The sequence below is a fragment of the Periplaneta americana genome, chromosome 6 (genome assembly GCF_040183065.1).
Source record: "Periplaneta americana isolate PAMFEO1 chromosome 6, P.americana_PAMFEO1_priV1, whole genome shotgun sequence".
In the NCBI taxonomy this organism is placed as follows: domain Eukaryota; kingdom Metazoa; phylum Arthropoda; class Insecta; order Blattodea; family Blattidae; genus Periplaneta; species Periplaneta americana.
In genome coordinates, this window is record NC_091122.1 from 103,200,627 (window position 1) to 103,221,559 (window position 20,933).

The 20,933-nt window shown below is 35.6% G+C and overlaps 1 protein-coding gene and 1 long non-coding RNA gene across 2 annotated transcripts in view; one reads left to right on the forward strand and one right to left on the reverse strand.

Moving 5' to 3' along the window:
• Nucleotides 1-20,933, forward strand: part of LOC138701589 (cytosolic carboxypeptidase 2-like) — a 165,891-nt gene that overhangs the window by 10,085 nt on the left and 134,873 nt on the right. The gene's annotated exons all lie outside the window — the stretch shown is intronic.
• The window catches only part of LOC138701590 (uncharacterized), a 37,519-nt gene continuing 19,389 nt past the window's right edge, over nt 2,804-20,933 (reverse strand). Inside the window, exons 3-4 of the long non-coding RNA XR_011332626.1 lie at nt 15,242-15,427; nt 2,804-4,461 (exon numbers count right to left, since the gene is read on the reverse strand). This is a non-coding gene — a long non-coding RNA (uncharacterized lncRNA). The remainder of the gene's footprint in view (nt 4,462-15,241; nt 15,428-20,933) is intronic.

Consider the following 20,933-nt stretch of genomic DNA (forward strand, 5'->3'; position numbering starts at 1 on the left):
AAGAAGCAAAGTCAGACGATCCTTTGCTACTTTAAATCCTGGAGCTGTTTTTTCTTCTTGTGAAATGTAGGTTCTAGAAGGCATGCGCTTCCAAAATAGCCCCGTTTCATCAACGTTGAAAACTTGCTTCGATGTGTATTCACCATCCTCAATTATTTTCTGTAATTTTGTAACAAAATCGTTTGCTGCAACACTGTCGTAACTTGCAGCCTCACCAGTAACTTTAATATTGTGAAAGCTATAGCGGTGTTTGAAGTGCTGAAACCATCCCCGACTGGCATTAAATGTTTCTTCATTCTACTGTCCACCTTCACTTTTCACATGTTCAAATAGTGATTTAGCTTTGCATTGTATGACCGTTAAACTAACCGGAGCATTGCGTTAGTTTTGGTCTTCAATCCACATTGCAAGCATTTTCTCCATTTTTTCCATTATCACGTTTCGTGTATGAGTTACTTTAGAAGCACTGACAGCAGAGGCACTTTCAACACTTGATTTTATTTTTTCTGCATTGTCCCTTATTGTATGGACAGTAGTTGAAGTCAGGTCTAAAGCAGATGCGATATCTACAACATGCTCACCTGCTTGAAACCGATGTATTATATCCATTTTCATCGACAAGTTTATAGATTTCCTGCTCTTCTTCACCTTCCCTATAGTAGAGACAGATGACAGACGTTTTGAACTCATTCCGTTATGTATAACTCAGCGTAATTAAATCACTATCATACACACTGCACTGCAAAAAATAACTTCAACGTACAGTATATAGACTCTCTTCTTCACGTCAAGTGTAAACTGTTTTAAAATGTCTGTACAATACAATGTACATACGTATAAGAGACTGAGAAAGAAGTGAATGTACTTACTACAAGTCTATAAGCTTACACTTCAATGCTTAGTCGTTACGAACAATAACAAAAGAAACATTCCTACCCCGGCACAGCAGGTATTACTTACACAACACATCGACACAGAGCTAGTCTCAAACTATCTGATATTTTCAGCCACATTATAATTAAACATCATGTGGTGACTAAGATGTCATTTGTTTAGTGTCATAAGGGTCAAACTCGTAACAACTTATCTTTGGTCAATTCTGTGCTCCATTCATCAATACCTCCCCGCACCGCACCTAATTAAAATACATCTCCCAAGAGATTTTCTTGTCAGCTCCTCACAGTATCTTTCTGCTCCATTGCATTCCCATTATGCCAACACTAGCGACATTAAAACGAAACCACTACCAACTTTAAAAGAGGACTGGTGAGTAAAGTGACACGACGCAATAACAAAACGACATTCATTGGGGAAACATAAAGCAAGGACTTCCTGCATTTGGTGTATTTCCACTTCTGCCATCATTTCACCATTTCTCCATTCATTGTCATTAATAAAAGAAACAAACATATAGAGATCATACTATCACTTATGACATTCCCACCGTTTTAATGATCAATGGAAATTGCAGCAATTATTCGTCCAACAGGATAGCTATGAATGTCATTTGAAACTTCAGAAATACTGAAGGATTAGAAATTGTGTATGATATAAAATCATGAGAGAGAATTCGGAAAGAGATAGCTAACCTGTAAGAAGGTGCACCATTTGGTTATTACAATCACGTAATTAATTTCTTTGCGGATATGCAAAAAAACGATATTTCTACATAGTTTTTTTATAACAGTCATCCCTAAAACCGAATAATTTACTTATTCATTTATAAAACTGCACAGATGGTGATTTACAATTAACAAAGAGAAATTAAAATTTTGTGTAGATATATCCTGGAGATATGATGTATTAATATGAAATCTAAGGAAAATTTTGAAATAGATCCACGTGCTCCAAACAATAATCCAATCACCTCCCAGTGATATTCAGGTATATTATATTTTTCTTCCAGATATTTGAATGCCACGTATTTCATAATGCCTCTTTTTTCATGATCTACTTCTTTGCTCTGCATCACTTTTTTCAAAAAGTCAATTACAAAGCCAGTATTCTTCTTCCTGTCGATTGCAATGATGTCAGCGCATTTGTTTCAGCTGAGATGCATAGATTAAAAAATTTTCAGATTTCCTAAGGCATTTGGCAATGTTACTCCTTACCATGTGGTTTCTATTGTTTCTTAATAGTTCCCCTTTGTGACAGAAACAAGAACATGAAGGAGAGTTTCATTTTCATTGCAGTGACAGAAATGAGGATCTTGGTTCTTATCTGGGATCTGCGGATAGGGATAACATTACAATTCATTTTTATGATATTTGCCCATTAGGAAGATGAAAGGTCTTTTTCTGGTGGAAATTCAGAAGTTTGATTTTGACCATTCAGAAAATAAGTGACACCCCTCTATTATGATATAATTTTTTCCATATCTTAAACTGCTTGTTCCATATCTTTTTCCGAAGAATGCATATGTTAGACTGCTTCATCAGGAATGAAACCAAGACTTCTTAAACTGCCATTAATTTCCTGCTTGAAATGTCGTGTTCGTTTCAATAATAAGTCAACAATGGCATCTAGCCGATCACAAATGTTGATATGCTGAAGGAAAGCTTTTCATGAAGCTTTCATCATTCTCAATCCACGAACTTTTCTAGATTAGAGTAGCATGCTTTCTGCACCATCTATTGATTAGCCAATTATTAGCATATATTGTTCTATTGAGTATTTAAATTTGGCGAGAAATGTGTCGTTAATAAAGTAGTAAATGTTAGCAAGGAAATCACAAGTTCTATACAGCCAAGTTGATTTGCATTTATCTCAGATAGATTAGAATTTTGGGAATGCTTACCTGGTGAAATATTGCACAATTTTTCTTAATGTGAAGAACAATAAGCTTTCAACAGTGGGTCTTATGTACCAAGCATTATAGAGAATTTTTGTGTAGTAATAAAGAAAGAAAATTCGAGTAGGCCTAATAATGAAAAATCTTTCAGCAGCCAGTGTAGCCAGAATTTATTTTTGTTAAGTATACCTGTAGTATTGCGATAGTGCTGAAGCCTCTTATTGCATATCAGAGTAATATTGTGATTTTTAACAAACTTACAATTACAATAAAATTATGAAAAAAGATTGGTAAGGAACCAGTGATTGGAAGAAATGCCGCTTTTAATTTTGTATATAAGATAGGCCTACATACTGCAATATGATATTGACTGATCTAGTAAGGGAAGAAGCAATGTTAACAATCGCTCAAATACTGGAAAACATTGTGATAATCGGAGGTTGGTAGTTCAGAATAGTGCATTAGACATGTCTTTTTAACCACTTAATGCTAAGGACGAAATTACTGCTTTTGAACTATCACACAATTAAGCATCACCATTCTTTCACAATTTTTGTGATGTGCCGAAGTACATATGATATTTCCGTGCAGAAATTCTGCATTATCATATGTTGAAGGATGGGTGGAGTGGAGGAAAAAAAAATCTCCCTGGCACTGGGACTTGAACCCAGGTTTTCAGCTCTACTAAGCCACACCAGATTCCAGTTACAATGCTAGATTGTATCCTCTCAGTTTAAGTTCGACCTTTTAGTTTCCCTTTAGTGGCCAACCCTCATGCACTGTGTCGCAGATGTGTGACAGTGGCACAATGTCCAACACATTATGTGCAGAAGTGCACTCATTACGACTAAGTGGTTGGGATCCGATGGAATGAGTGCCATCTTAAATCACTAAGTGATTATTTACGCATATCATATTATTGTGATGTACCGAAGTACATATGATATTTCTGTGTAGGAATTCTGCATGTTCATATCATATGATGAAGGATGGGTGAAGCGGAGAGAACCCCTGGTTCGAGTCCCGTGCCGGAGAGAATTTTTTTTCTCCACTTGACCCATCCTTCATCATTCTTTCAGAAGTTTAGATTGTACTGTAGAGCCAAATGGAATAGGAAAATATTTTCTGCTTCTAAAATAGCCAATAAAGAAACATTAGCCTGAACAAAGGCAGCAGATGTCAGAAATTTCTAGCTCCTTCTCTAGGCTATGTAACTGCAGAAATTAAAAAGGAAGAAGATTATTTTTCCATATTAATAGATGCCAATAACAAAACAACAATAAAATGTTTTCCAATATTTTAGCAAGAAACTAAATAAAATACTGTCTTTCTGGACTTCTATCAAGATAGTGATGAATGATGATTCTTCAGAGGCAGTTATCAAACAAATTTTGAGGGGAAAAATAGTCCATCACATGGTGGAAAACCAAAACTTTTTCGTTTAGGATAAATCATAATACAATATTATTATGTGAAAACAGTTTATTCTTGTCATACTGCTGTTTAGCAATCTCTTAAACATGGTCAGATACAATCCTTGACAAGTTGGGTCACACCTTCTATATTGCAATCTTGTGAAATTTAAGCATTCATCCAATTTCTTCTGATTTTCTATTCCCTCTGTAAGCTTGGTCTCGATTTTTTATATTGTGAAAACTCCTTGGTTCTACCTGAAAATGAGATATAATATGTATTTAATATTGAAGCAAACCTTAATGCTGACCAATTAAAATATTTTGATTTCAAAGGTTTTAATATGAAACTGTTACCCAAAGGTAGACAGATCAGTAGTGGAATTCTCGCAGGTATATCAAAGAAATTAATTACAAATTTTCAAATCATAAAAGAAATGGATAATCAAGACAAATTAGAACTAATAAGAATTGAAGTATGGAAAAATCAACAACATTTCAAAATCTACAGTGCCTATAACCCACCTAATAATCCTCTTGATCTAACTTTGTTTGATATACAACCTAAAACTATCATAATTGGTGACTTTAACGCCCACTCCCAACTTTGGGGCTACAATAATGTAAACCAACCCGGAAAAATGATCATGGTCCTCCTAAATACTACAACCGCAGAACTTGTCTACAGAAAAGAAGATTCCCCTACTTTCATACATTATTCTGGTTCTGGTACAAATCCAGACTTATTACTAGTAACATCAGATGATATCCATCACGAAACCAAGAAAAAAATAATTGAAGACCCTGGATCTGGCCATAGAGTCATCATTGCTTCTATCCATCTCCACCAAAACCGAAGATAAGAACCCTACAATAATAATACAACATGGAACTTTAAGAAAGCGAATTGGAAACTATTTATTACAGAACTAGATGAACACCTCAAGCTCAACACACCGCTAATGGAAAATACAAACTCAGATAGATTGAATAAATATTTCTGTGAATCTGTTCTTAAAATTGCAAAAAAGCACATTCCACGAGGCAAACCAACAGAAAACCTGAATTTATTGAAACAAGATAGAGATAAAGCAAGAACCAAAGCAGAACATAGCAAAACACTGGAAGATACTCAAGATTGGAGGAAGAAGACTGCCATTCTTAAAAAAGCGGTAATAATAGCAAAAAAGAACAGTTTTAATAAATTTATTGAAAATATTAATTACAGAACCGATAGCGCTAAAACATATAAATTTCTGAAGAACATTTCCAATACACAGGAAAATACTAGCCAACCTATTATTCATAAAAACAAAACGCTAACAGATAGTAGAGATATAGCAAATGCATTTAATAAACACTACTCAAACTCTCACAGATTACATCCCAATATCAAAAAAACTGATAAATTTATCAAAAGAGAATTATATGAAAATAATAAAAACAATATTACTTACTAGCAATATCACAAAACCTGAAATATTTCATCAAAATTTTACTCTCAAAGAATTAACTATAGCTATACAAAATTTAAAAAACCAAGAAATCTCCTGGCCCCGACAACATTCATTCCTAATTTTTTAAACATCTGGGGGAAAAAGCCAAGTCTGTACTTTTATCCATTTTCAATTTATCATGGAACACCTCAATTCCTGCAGTTTGGAAAAAAGCAATCATTGTACCAATTCACAAAAAAGGGAAACCTGCTCATGATGTTAATAGTTATCGACCAATAGCACTATTAAGCATGATAGCAAAAACCATGGAGTCCATGTTCTCCAACAGATTAACTTGGTATTTAGAATCCCAAAATCTTTTATCACCAAGACAAGCCAGCTTTCGACAACTACACTCTACCAATGAACAAGTCACACGCCTCGGCCAAGAAATAAAAGATAGTTTTAACAAGAAAGAAGATACCTTGGCAATATTTATTGACTTTCAGTTAGCATATGACTCTGTTTGGAGAAATAAATTATTACTAAAACTCCAGAAATTAGGTATCTCCAGCAATATGTTCAGATGGATATCAGAATTCCTTAGTCAAAGATTCATTGCCACTAAATTCAATAACTCACTTTCTAGTTACAGACAAACATATCGAGGTCTACCTCAGGGCGCTGTCCTCAGCACAACTTTATTCAATATTTATATAAATGACTTACCCTACCTATTAGAAGAATCAAACATGAAAACAGCACTATTTGCAGATGATATAGTTTTGTGGACTTCCGGATCTTACAGACATAGAGACAAAACTCAAAATTCTGCTCTTAAAGCTCTAAATCAACTACATGAATGGAATATATCAAATTTATGACACTCAATTTAAGCAAAAGTAACTACCAAATATTTTCACTTGGTAAAAAAGAAAGAGAACTCAATATCCAATACAATGGCCAACACCTTCCTAGGACTTATGAATCCAAATATCTTGGAGTTATTTTCGATAGTAAGTTAACATGGAGCAACCATTTGAAATACATTTCTGAAAAAGCTCGTAAAAGATTCTCCCTTCTAAAAAGACTAGCAGGAAAGAAATGGGGATGCTCTAGGAATACTTTAAACACTACATACAAAATGTTTATACAGCCAGTGCTGACATACTGCGGAGAAATTTTAATTACTTCACCTTTCATAAACGAAATAGAATATGTTCAAAACCAGGCTCTCAGGCTCATTACTGGTGGAATCAAAACAACTCCAATAGATTCTATGAGATTCCTCACTAATATTAACAGCATCAAAATGACAATAGAAGAAAAAGCACTGATTCAATATGAAAAACTTATCAGATTACCAGGAAACAATTGGCATTCATACAGTCCTCTCTGTAGATTGAAAACTCAAAAAAGTTTCATATCCATGGTTCAAGAATTAAAACAGAAAATCAATATCCCGAATTTAAAAGAAAACTTACAAATTAAACCAAACCCTTTAACTCTATTAAATATAGAATATAATCTAAATTTAACAGAAGAAATACTGAAATCAGAAGTAAGCACTGAAATAATGAAACAGTTGTCTTTAAGACAATTAATATTAGGTACCTTCCACAAAACTGGCTTCATTTATACACCGACGGATCCTTGATCTCCAGAGAACAAGGTGCCGGTGCAGGTGTTACGTGCTGTCTCTTCTCACTTTATAGATCTCTTGGGTATGGAAAAACAAGTTTTGATGGAGAAATCATTGCAATAAGTGAAAGTCTCAGGAATCTTCTATGCCACATCAATAAATTTAAAAATGCAGTTATATTGTCAGACTCCAAAGCAGCTATTTTATCAATAGTCTCTAAACACACACCTTCATCTCTAACAGCAGAAATAACTAAAATGCTCTCTCAATTAATATCACTCAATAAAAGAATTGTATTCCAATGGATACTATCCCATTGAGGAATCCTGGGAAATGAGAATGCGGATGCTTTAGCAAAGAAGGGCAGCACTGCTACTTACAGACCTGTTACTAAATCTACATATTACTCTGTGAAAAGATTTATTAAATCAACATACTTAGACTTCAACAAACAAAATTTGATAACATAATCTCAAGGGAAAAAATGGAACTCTCTGCATCATAATCCACAGTTAATTCCCGATTTACCACGAAAATCGTCTGTAGCTGCATTTAGATTGGCAACAGGCCATGATTGTTTGGCCAAACACCTGCATAGAATTGGAATATATCAGTCCCCTAACTGCCCATTGTGCAACTCAAACCAAGAAATGGATTCGGAACACCTCAAAATCTGTGCTTCAGTGGCTGACCATGATAATATCTTTGAAAAATATTGGAGTGCAAGAGGTCATATGACTTTATTGTCAAACGCCTGGCATTAGAAAACGACAGCAACATGTATTTAATATTGCAATGTTAGCTTTTATGCACATTACAGTCTCAATATTTCTGGGTTTTGATTTGATTATTAAAATATATTCGAAGAAATTAACATATAATTCAGAATGATGCATTATTCAATGTGTGGTGTAGTGCATGGCCAGAAAGGAATACTCCCCGCTTTGGCAATACAGAATTGGAGCATGCCCATATGGGAACATAGGTTAGTAGCTGAGGTATCTGCAGTACTGTGCGGTGACGTGCACTATGTGGGACTGTATAGTTGTGCTGGACATTAGTGACGCGGCTGTGGAAGATCATGCTTATTTCTTATCAGTAGTACCACTGCTTGTGTGATTGCAAATAAATTGTAACTAATAAAATAAACAGTAGGTTAACTAGAGAAATAAACTAAATTAACAGTAACTAACCATGTTTATTCTACTCGTATTAAATTATAATGCTATGTATTATGCTTGAATAATGGTGGTGGTGGTGGTGGTGGTGGTGGTGGTGGTGGTGGCGGCGGCGGCAGTGGCAGTGGGGATGGGGATTGGGGGTGTCCAGGAACTTGGATTGTCTCTATTCTTCTTCTTGCTTTCCACTATAATTTTGATGCTGAGTCCAGTTGCAGTGGGATTAATGCAGTGCATTTGTGCAAGTGATCTATTGTTATTATTGAATTTTCTTCATTGCATAAGACACACGTTGGAGATGGATGTATGAAGATCTTATGTAGGTATGTTGCCAGTTAGTCGTGTCGTGTTATGATGCAAAATTCAGCCACTGCTTCATGTCTAGGTGAATCTGGGATTAATTAATCGTTAGTTAGGACAGATCATAGCTTGTTACTTTCAAATTGACGTCTTTCTTCTATTTCTTTTTTAATAAATAACATCACATTTAGAACATCTAAAACTTTATAAACAACATAAACGTACCTAGCAAACAAACACATTATAGTGAAAGTAATAAATAACGTAACAGAAACGAATACCTAAAATTCATACATGCCAACATTGATCATCAGAATACAAAATAATAAATATATATTATTGCCAAAAAAAAAAAAAAAGAGAGAGAGAGAGAGAGAGAAAACAGATTTACAAAGGTCTTAGATTTGTCGTCTTTCCTCTCTCTTTTAATAATATTTTCAATGGATCGTGTAATGAACTTTGATACAGCAAACCTCTCTACAGCTCTTAATCTACGAAGTGCAATCTGTTACACTTGCTCTTATTTGTCTTCATTCTTTTCATTCTCGGTATTATGCTTCAGGATTCAACTTTAGATTGTTAAACACATTAAATACAAATTGAAATAATATCACTTAGCCTGACGTCCTCACTTACTGTAGTACAGTGAGTAAATTCATCCTTTCATCACTAACAGTGTCTTTATATTTTTCAACATGGAACACATCATAATGCTGCTTTAAATTACATTTTCTGCTCGTGACATATTTTTACAAATAAGATACTGTCCTTCTCCCTACTTTGGTTCTTTAGAAAAAGAATAACAATTTTCAGTCATTGTTAAACTCAGTTCCATGTTTCTGCTTTGCGACATCCATGGAGATATATGTAGTACACAGTTCACCCCTGATCTGTAAGAAATGAACTGCCTTGTTTCCCCTTCTCCACTATCTTAGAGAGGGGTAGCAGTCCTCCCAGCGAGGGAACAAACATGATTTCACTTGCCTGTATGGGTAAAACGCTCATATGGGAAGCCAATTGCCAGCGCTGGTCTAGTGATTACCACACTCCACATTAGAGTCGAGGTTTTGGGGATTTACGAAAGTAATTTCCTAATTGATAGGGCTTCAAGAAAAATTGACTGACGATTTCTGACCCCTGTGGAAATTGAATTTTACTATTCATCATACTATTATTGTGAATAATGAATTCCATCTTACTAGTCACTCACTACAGACTAACAGATCTAGTTGACCATATTTGGAGACGATGGAAAATAATATTCGATGTGTAATGAATTTCTTTCCTTCTTTGTATGACAAAAGTATTTCTTACTTAAATAGTTCTGTTCTTTTTTGTTAATAATAATCAAATTACGACCACTTGTCATAACAATATTTTTATCACGCTCATAACAATATTTTTATCACGTTCATTTTAGCATTTTTCAGAGTATGACGCATGGACCAGGATTTTCAAGGCGTAGCTTAATGAATTGCAAAGTAAAACTAATATGTAGCAAACATTAATATACATTACATTTCATTAATTCAAAATTGATAAAAGATTATGGTCTACAAGTTCACAACAACTGGCATGAAATGAACATTCACAAGTACCTATCAACTTGACAGGAAGGTTTTTTTCAATGCCAAAATCTTCTTTTAAATAAGTTCTACAACTATAAAAAAGTTTGGTATTGCATACTTGTCAGAAAGATTTTTATAAGGACGTGTTTTAACACTGTTACATAATATTAATAATTATATAATATTGCCATAACCTATCAGTATCTAACAAGATGCAGGAATACGAAAGTTTGTGTTCTATTTTATGTTTTTGCGAAATATATTCATTAATATAATTAAAACTGACTTCAAACGGGGACGTAAAATAGAATGTTATTGTTGATTTTACTGCTAACCTTGTGGCATACATAAATGGAAAAATTACGGGGATACTCTTGGCATGGCTTTTTGAGGGATCAGACCTGGCATGGATCCTTGCATTTAGATTTATATTGATTATATGTGTCCTATATATGCGATGACTTCAAATTCGACAGTGGCCTATGTAGCAGTGGCCATCCTGTCAGCCCTGATACAGCCAGGTTTCATACTCAAAACAGTACCTGGTAAGCTTCAGGACTCGGAGCCCTAAGTCCTTTCTACAGAGTGGGAGAAAAGTCTGTATACCCCTGTCATCCATATAGATTAACTATGATTTAATATGCCTGTTACGGATCCAAAACATCCACATGTACTCTCCATGATCTTTGCACATACAGATCCATCTCCAGATCTATTTTCTCATTTTCCATGGCATTTGTAGCATCACAGTGAGCTATCAGATCTGGATTTAAAACAGCTCAAAGAAGCATGCAGCTTGCTCCTTCACCATTTCCAAAGAGATAAGTTAAAAGGAAAAGTTTTTTTTTTTTTTCCTGATGAATGTGATATTCGTCGAAGTTATAAAGACCTGAACTTTCCTTTTTTATCCAAGGAGAATCCACATTTCTATCAAGAAATTGAACAAAATCCATCTCACATGGGGGGGGGGGGGGGAGACTGCCTCTACCATATTTCTTTAATGGCCAGTGAATCACACGACTTACCTCCATATGGTTAACAAATTGTTGCTTTCTGAATTCCAGAGGAAAGACATATCTCACATTGTGTGGCTTCAACAAGATGGCGCACCAGCTCATTTCGCCATGAGTGTGAAAATGCGTTTTATCGAGCTTTTCGCAGATGGATGGATTCATCAGGGATCCGAAAACTTTTCTTCACTTTAGACATGATTATTACGAAGTCAAAATCTCACCACATTGTACAATTTTCTTTGGTGAATAATAAAGCAGGATGAATAATTTCAAAGAAAAAATTGTTCCATGGCCGGGTATCGAACCCGGGACTTTTGGCTGAGCGCGCCAACGCTCTACCAACTGAGCTACTCAGGAACTATATCAGACTCCGGCTCAATTTTTCCATTATATCCATATACGTCAAGTGGGTTGACAGAACGCCAGAGCCGAGCATTGAGTTCACACTTACTGTGTGACTTAAATTTGTGGCTTTTTGTTATCGAAACAGTAACGCATATTATACAAATCTGGCTTTTCAGGTAAAGGGGAAAATTGAGCCAGGGTCTGGTATAGTTTCTGGATAACTCAATCGGCAGAGCGTTGACATGCTCAGCCAAAGGTCCCTGGTTCGATACCTGGCTCTGAAACAATTTTTCTCTTGAAATTATTCAAGTCAACTTTACAGGGAGCTATACCTGAAAAGCCAGATTTTTATAATATTATATTGTGTTACTGTTTCGATAACAGCAAATTTAAGTCACAAAGTGTGCACTCAATACTGGGCTCTGGCGTTCTGTGAACCCACTTGAGGTATATGGATATAAGGGGAAAATTGAGCCGGGGTCTGGTATAGTTCCTGGGTAGCTCAGTCACTAGAGCATTGGCGCGCTCAGCCAAAGGTCCCGGGTTCAGTACTCTGGAACAATTTTTCCCTTGAAATTATTCAAGTCAGCTTTACAAGGAGCTATACGTGAAAAGCCAGATTTGAAAAAGCAGGATGTCCGCAAATGATGCTACATTTCAAATGCCAATTGAAGAAAGATGTGAGTATTGTGTTCACGACTGTCATGCCACAAATAGATATATAAAACATCCGTCTATGCAGAGACCATGAAAGAGTATATGCAGATGTTTTGGATTTGTAATAAGCAAATCAAATCATTTTAAACTTATATATATATATATATCAACATCAGAACCCCTATTACCTCCAAGAATTCACCTTAGCCTGGTTTTGACTATTGCAGATGAAAGATGAAATGAGGGGAAGGTGGATATTGTAAGTGGGATGTAGAGGGAAATAGAAGTACCCTGAGAAATATGAAACCAGGGATTGAAACCAGGCTACCTGGATAGAAGGTAAGCGTGGTGCTAACGCTTGAGTCACAGATGCAGGTTCACTCCACACACCCTGGGTCTAGAACTACACCTTCATATTTTCAGTATGATGCAGTACGTAGAAATTATCTTATTTATTTATGACTGATTTTTTTAACCAATGTCGGGTACTTGACTGTCGTCATTCACCATATGAAGCCAGTTGTGTAGACAAATTTACTGACAGAGTCGTTGTCCAGAATAAGCCATAGAAGACTGGTCTGTGCTACACCTGTGATGAGATGAGATGATGAAGATTTGTTGGGATGCCCCAGGGGAAGCGGAGTTTCCAGAGAAAACCCCTATGTTACCTGGACCGCATGCTTGACTAACACAAGTCATAAATTGAGGCTACACCGGAGTTCAATGCTATAACCATTGGTCTATAGTGGCAGCCTGATTGAAAATTAAAAGGTTATACAATTTTATTATTATAAAGATCATTGTAAAAAAGGCATCTAATAGCTTATTACCTATGGTGGTCCATGAAATTTTTTAAGTATTTCCTTCCTTTAAATAAGTTTGAGAAATCATTCCATGTGAAATAAAACACTGATTCTGACTGGCGTTTTCAGATTTTGATGAAACTGCCTATATCAGTGACCTTACATAGTTTGCTACGTCCTGAAATAGTTGATTATCATTTTCTCCAGAACCAAATGAGATTCAGAAGACCTGGGCAATGGGGTGGATTGAAATTAGATAAAATTTTTATTTTATTATATCCATTAACGCCTATATTCACAATAACTGCCTATTGGTTAGATAAGTTTTTCTGCAAAATCTGGTCTTGATCAAGTTACATCTTCAGGTGGTGCCACAGTGGTAAAGTTAATAAAAAATATTTAAAACAATTGGTAAACACAAAACATAGTATTTTACTTAATTTATGAAAGCCTATATCTACAATGGCGGCTGATTAGTTAAGTAAGAGCATATGTAATGTTTTAGTATCTCTAGGCACCATCTTCAGGTGGCGCCAAAACACTAGATTTTGAAAAAAAAAAACTGTTTGTCTCAAATTGAGATAAACAACAACAAGACTTCAAAAGGCTTCTTATAAACCCATCTCTAGCATTTTTCACCACAAATGCTCACTGAAGCTTCAGTTATCAGTTTTATATGTTGCTCAACTGCTTGAAAGTGACAGGGAAAGTTAGCAATTTCCATAATAGATCCCATTTTCATAATCTATTCAAGTCCATCAGTCATCAAATTTTGGGTAATTGGTGGCTCGCTTCAATGTTAATCTAATCAATTAAGTCGAAGTGTTCTTGTGTGTCAAAATTAATTTTGGCTCTTCGAATTGACGTACATTCCAATGCTGTGCCAGCAGTGCCTTACGCCAGTAGAGCATCCAGGGAGAATACGGACAGGTACCACTTGTGCTGCCATTTTGAGGGACTTCCTCCTTTCAGAAGATGACAGACCAGATCGCTTCATTATTCAAGAATTCGCAGCTGGTACTTCAGCAAACAGTTATACACTTCTATCTTTTTGAGGTTAATTACACACTTTTAAATTCTCTCATTTTTAGGATCTCTCGAAGTTGTTTCACAGAACAGGACGCCATGTCATCACAAATTTGTAGTTCAGATAAACAGTATTTTCTCACAGTAGAAACGTGTGGCTCATCCAAATTTTCAAACTTGTTATTAATATTAAATTGTTGAAGATAGACTTCCCAAGTAGCGTGCAGTATATCCAAGCCTTTATTTTTATGACTCATATAGAGCATACTGTTTGGAGTATCATTAGGCAGTTGGAGAATTTCTTGAACTGTGTGTTCTTAATCATATTATCTACCAATACAAGATTTTTTTGGGAACTCTGTTAGCATCAATTGATTGGGAAGTGTAGATTAATGTGGGGTCAATAAAGTCTAAACTCTGTTAATTTGATATGAAATGACTGAGAAGCGCTGGTTCATGTGATAAAATTACATGGATTGCTGTTGGAAGTAAAGTCAAACATTCTGGCTATTCCGGTTATTTTTTCAAATTAATTAAAATAGTAACATTATCTCGTAAATTCGCCCTATGAAGCAGAATGTACAAGCGAAATAAACTGCTCAAATTATAAAAGATTGAGCAGACCTCTGAGATATTTTAGACTATCTTCTTCTTCTGCTACTTCTTCTTCCTCTTCATCTATTGGACATTTCCATTTTTATATTTCGTTCGACTTAGCCTCCTTCAGACACCTCAATCCTCCCAAGATTTTTCACTCATCATTGTTGTCCATTCCATTCCTCCTGCATTTAAGTTCTCCCTTATCTGGTTCAACCATCTCTATTCTAGGCAATATGGATGAGAAAGCATAACTGGTTTCCATTGCCTTCACATAGATCATTACATATGACCTTAGTTGTCTCTGCAAGCATCTGCTTTTGTTCAAAACCATTGCTAAAATTAGTGAATTAACTCTGTTTTTTTCAAGTGTGGACTGACAGTAAGACAGAATGTTGTTTGTAAGTACTAATTAGTAATATGTTCAGTGACTCCAAGGAAGAGGAATGCTAATGGGAGATATACTATATTACCATGTATGCCGGTAGTCTTCCATTATTTGGCGATTCCGCTCCAGAAGTTTAGCATTGACCTCCTTTATGAATTTGAGATATGCTTGCCATTCCTGTACTTTCTGAGCTATTTCGTCAGCTAATGTGTAGATTCCCATTATGGTAGGCTCAGGACACAAGGTTGGCACAGGTACATAATACCATTTCCTATAGGAAAAGTAAGAAGTAAAAATTATGTTAAGCATAATCGAAGAAATGTTAGCATGTTTCAGAAAATACTGTATGTCATCCACATTCGACAACAAGAAAACGTATCTTTAAATTAGTTTTTTAAATGACACTGTATCAAGTATGTGGTTATTTAGCACCAATGAAATTGATAGTAACATGGTATTTTGACTTGACGGGTCTAGGAATTTTATGAGACATGACATTTGCCTTACAGTTGGGGAAAACTTCGAAAAACACTCAAGTAGATAATCAGTCCAAGCAGGATTTTAACTCATACCTAAATGTTCCCTTGGAACATTACTTGCTACTCCTACATCATGCTGGTGGCATTTCAGCTGTAAAGTACAATAGATATGTCTAATTCCCCCCCCCCCCCCCCCCCCCAGTCTTTGAGGAACTTATAAAGATCTGAACCTGAAAATGGAACTTTATGTTCGGACAAGCAAGGGTATAAATTTGATTTATTGAAAACTCAGAAGCCTGGAATAACTGAGTACTCTTGTTAAAATAATTATTCGCTATATTCAATAAACTTTGGGAACTATTTTCTGGAACTTGTGACAGGGTAGTAAGCCAATGATGAAGTAGTTCGATTTAAATTTTTATCACAGGTATAGCTTAAAACAGACTGTATAAAAAAAATGTCGAAAATTGTGAGCTTTTTGAATACAGTATGTGAATATTTGAAAATAATTTGGTGAGACTGAATATCTGATGAAATAGGGGTAGACACATATGATGGTTTTAGACCAGTGATTCCGAAACGTTTTTGATCATGGATCCCTTTCGACTCGAAAAAAGATACACAGATCCTCATATTAAATTAAATTAATTTAATCGCTAGATTAATATAGATATAAATTTAATATGCCTCCCAGCCACCGGCGTGGGTCAGTTGGTTAAGGCGCTAGCCTGCTGGTCTGAAGTTGTGCTTGGGAGCTGGTTCGATCCCTGCTTGGGCTGATTACCTGGTTGGTTTTTTTCCGAGGTTTTCCCCAACCGTAAGGTGAATGCTAGGTAATCTATGGCAAATCCTCGGCCTCATCTCGCCAAATATCATCTCGCTACCACCAATCTCATCAACGCTAAATAACCTCGTAGTTGATACAGCGTCGTTAAATAACCAACTTAAAAAAAAAGCCTCCATATTTATATTTTGTATGTATTTAACAGCGACAATATGTCTACAACTACATTAACACCATGGATAGCCATGAGTTCATAGACATGAACTAGTATATTTTATAAACTGCGTATATTTTTTCATTCATTACATGCATAAATTAAAAAAATTATAAAAAATTACTTTCAAATTGCTAATGTGAAGAATGGTGTTGTTTCCTCGCCTCACAAATTTATTTCAAGTTGGGGGAGATGGAAGAAACTTTAATTCTCATACCTGATGTGGCATCCAGACGATGGTGGAATTTTGATTTTGTTTCTGCATATAGTGAAAATTCTACTTCACACAGAGATATGTTGTTAGAAATGAGAGGAGTTTCGGCACTGCATATACGTAAATTTTTATTTTAGTAGGTAATTTTATGACGCTTTATCAACATCTTAGGTTGTTTAGCATCTGAATGAGATGAAGGTGATAATGCCAGTGAAATGAGTCCGAGATACAACACCGAAAGTTACCCAGCATTTGCTCATATTGGGGTGAGGGAAAACTCCGGAAAAAACCTCAACCAGGTAACTTGCCCCAACCGGGAATCGAACTTGGGCCACCCGGTTTTGCGGCTAGACGCACTAACCGTTACTCCACAGGTGTGGACTACACACATAAATCCAAGCTGAATATGATTAATCATGTTTTAGTTTTTTGGTTGATTCACCCGTTTTTAAATTAGCAGCAGTGGGGTGTGACACATAACAAAGTGATATACTGATTTCTGAATTTGTAGAACTATCATTTTTATTGTCTTTTATTAGCCACCGATCCATTGAGACAACACTGCATACTATGAAAATTAAAATTTTTCGTAATATTAAATTAATATTATTATGTTTGAAGTCAAAGACACGCTATTAACACACAGTTTAATACGAACACCTCACATAAGCCTGTTCGTACTGAATGAATAAAAACTGACTTCACAATAAAAGTAGCGGAAGTAGAATGTGTGCACAACAATGGACGAAATTCGTTTCTTTTTAAAAATACGTGTCAAAATTTATTGCTGACTAACATTGTCAGTCAAATTTATTTTACAATTAAGACATAATATGGTCGGTTTATTTTAATCTCATATAAAATAATTCTTGTTGTTTGATATTGATATCATCTCTCGGCATAATTTTATGCAACAGCAGTTTAGTGCTAAACTTCTCTAAAATACAGAGTGATTCAGTGGCTATGTTATAAATTTTTAGGAATGATAGAGGAGACAATTATGGATAACTTTCATATAGGAACCTATGTCCGGAAACGTTCCATTTACTAGTTACAAGCCTAGATATGTTAGTCTGTGTAACCAGCTAGAATCGAACTCAAGGTTTGAAGTTTGGTTGCAGACGACCTGTTCTTGCAAACGTTGGTGATTTCTCATAAACACAGGATAAGCTAGTTGGCATAAATGATATTTTGATTCATTAAGCCTTGCAACTTCGCTTGCATTTCTTTTTGCTCTTCCATAAATGAAATGCATATCAGCATGTTCGAATTTTGCTTCACTCCTGTCTATGACCTCACTATACTGCCTTCTTCCCGCATACGTCTGTGAAATGAATTAATATTGAAATACATGAAATATATTTCGGCCCTGATGTTTCAACTTTTGTTCATTTAGAAATGTATGCCTATGTGGGTTGTTTTTATCTCCACATATTACCGACTCTAATGCCACATTCTAGAAATTAATTATGAATACTTGTTTTACACATGAACATTGTACCTGGACACAGTCTATGTATGTACACATCCATAAATAAATAAATATATTAAAAATAAATTGCGGAAATTATAGTAATGCAATAAATTAAAAACTGTAAAAATAAAATTGTTTACACAGATTACTTTCTTCTTGAGTTCTTGTTTTGTATCGGCATATTGATGCCTTACTCACTGAACAGCAGACCTGAACTTTGTGTCTGGAGTTCATTGCCAATGTCCTATACTCCATACGCAACTACACTGTTTCAAGTTGCTTGGTGACTCTAGATAGCCAAACGCAGAACTCTAATTTACTGCCAGAAATAAATGCCGATAATAAGATGTTTCTGAAACTTAGTGACAATGTATGTAGTTATAATAATATAGTACTGATAATTATTATTCAAATTATAACCTACAAATTTTCATGTAGTGAATTATATAAGAAAATAGAGGGGCAATGAGATATTTTCATGTTTTGTTGTGTTTATGATGCTTAGTTTTTATGAAATGCCAATGGAATTGAAGCATTAGCTCCAAACAGGGCATACATACTGGTGTGTGCCCTTTTATGGAGAACACTTTAAAAGGTTTGCCATCTTGTTTTACACTATTCTTTGTGAAATCTTTAAGATATTTCAGTATTTGAGTGTGGTATCCCCATTTGTTTGGAAGAAGTGAGTACTGCAATAAGTCCCATTCTGATCACACATTTTGTTTCTTCTCATTTTGTCTGTGAACTATTATATTTTAGAAGAAACTTGTGATTGTATTTTTATATTATACGAGGGCTATTCAGAAATCAACTTCCGATTGGCTACAAAAAAAACACAAACAATGTTACAAACTATTTATTGCCTGGAAAACATTCCTGGATAGTGACACTATTTTTCAACATAGTCGCCATATAAAATCAAGCACTTGTCATAGTGTAGGACTAGGTTATGTATTCCTTCTTCATAAAAGGACACCGCCTGTGTACTCAGTCAGGTTTTCACTCCGTCCATGAGCTCCTCGTTGTCATTGAAGCACTGAGTAGCTAACCAGTTCATCTTGGGAAAGAGGTGGTAGTCACCCAGTCTGGACTGTAGAGGGGATGTTCGAAAGTTTCCAATAAAACCTTTGTGCGAGCAGCAGTATGGGGCCTCGCATTGTCATGGAGAAGAGTGACATCCTTGGAGAGCAATTCGCGGCATTTGTTTTGGATTGCTCTCTGAAGCTTCTTTAGCATTTCACAATAAACATCTGCTGTTATTGTGGTCCCAGGCACCATAAACTCTGTCAACAATACTCCTTTTTGATCCCAAAAAACTGTAGTCATCATCTTTCTGTTCGACAACTCCTAAGATCCTAGGATTAATTTTTCCCTGCAATATATATTTACTACACCCCAACTCTGGCTATTAGCAACAGGCATCTATAATGAACACCAATCAAAATACTCCTCATTTCTCATGAAAAGCAAAAACTGAATAGACTATAGAGGATGTTGTCAGCAAACAGCTGGATACATTAAGAAGATTGATTGATTGATCTTTTTTGTTCGAGAATATTTGTTTGAATTTTTTTGGCTTGTTTGGGGATTGGGAGTGCATCCACAGCTTTGACTGTTCTTTGGTTTCAGCATTTACGATCTGTACCTATGTCTCATCTCCTGTCACGAATCTGTCCAGAAATTGAACACCATCATTGTGGTAATGCTGAAGGAATATTAAGGCCGAGGTCATTGTCTGAACTTTATGCTAGTTAGTGAGATTTTTTGGCACGCATCGTGCACAAAATTTGTGGAAACCTAACCTTGCCGTAACAATTTCATAGAGACTTGTCCTTGAAATTTGTGGGAAATTTTCAGAGAGTTCAGAAATTGTGAAACAATGTCTTTCACACACAGTTTGTTCAATTTGTTGAACGAGTTCATCAGTCACAATTGAATGTCGTCCTTGATCTCCCTCATTGTGCACATCTTCATGCCCAGTCTTAAATTTTCTGCAGCAGTCCCGTACAGCACTATCACTTATAATGTTGCCATAAATACGACACCATCGACTGCGAATCTCAGGAGCATTAACTCCTTCTGCGTGAAGAAATCAAATAACTGAATGGACCTCACAACTCGTGGGACGAGTAATAACCGCATCCATTATCAACAGCTGTTTCTCACAGACTACTGAATGGAAATGTGTGTGCGATGCATGGAAGCATTATTATGTCTTTACTTGTTGCTACTGTGCAAGCGCCATCTTCCTGCAACGATCTAGCAATCCACAAGCGACAATCGGAAGTTGATTTCTGAATAGCCCTCGTATTTATACAGTAAAAGCAGTAATGATTAGGCCTACTGTTAGCTCATAACCACCAGTACAAGTTTCCAAACTTGGTGGAAAGAAAGCAATAAATAAAATTGACTAGAAACAGGAAGTAAAGAAGAAAAACAGAAACTCAGAAGCTGCCTACATCTACAGCTCAGTAAGCTTAAATTAAATGCTACAAAACATCTGCTGTCAAAGATGCCGTTCGAAACCAGCATTTTGCCCTTTTCGTTTCTGGAAAACAAATTCTGTTTCCGTGTTACGGTCTATTCATCCAGAAGGTGCCAAAACACCAGGA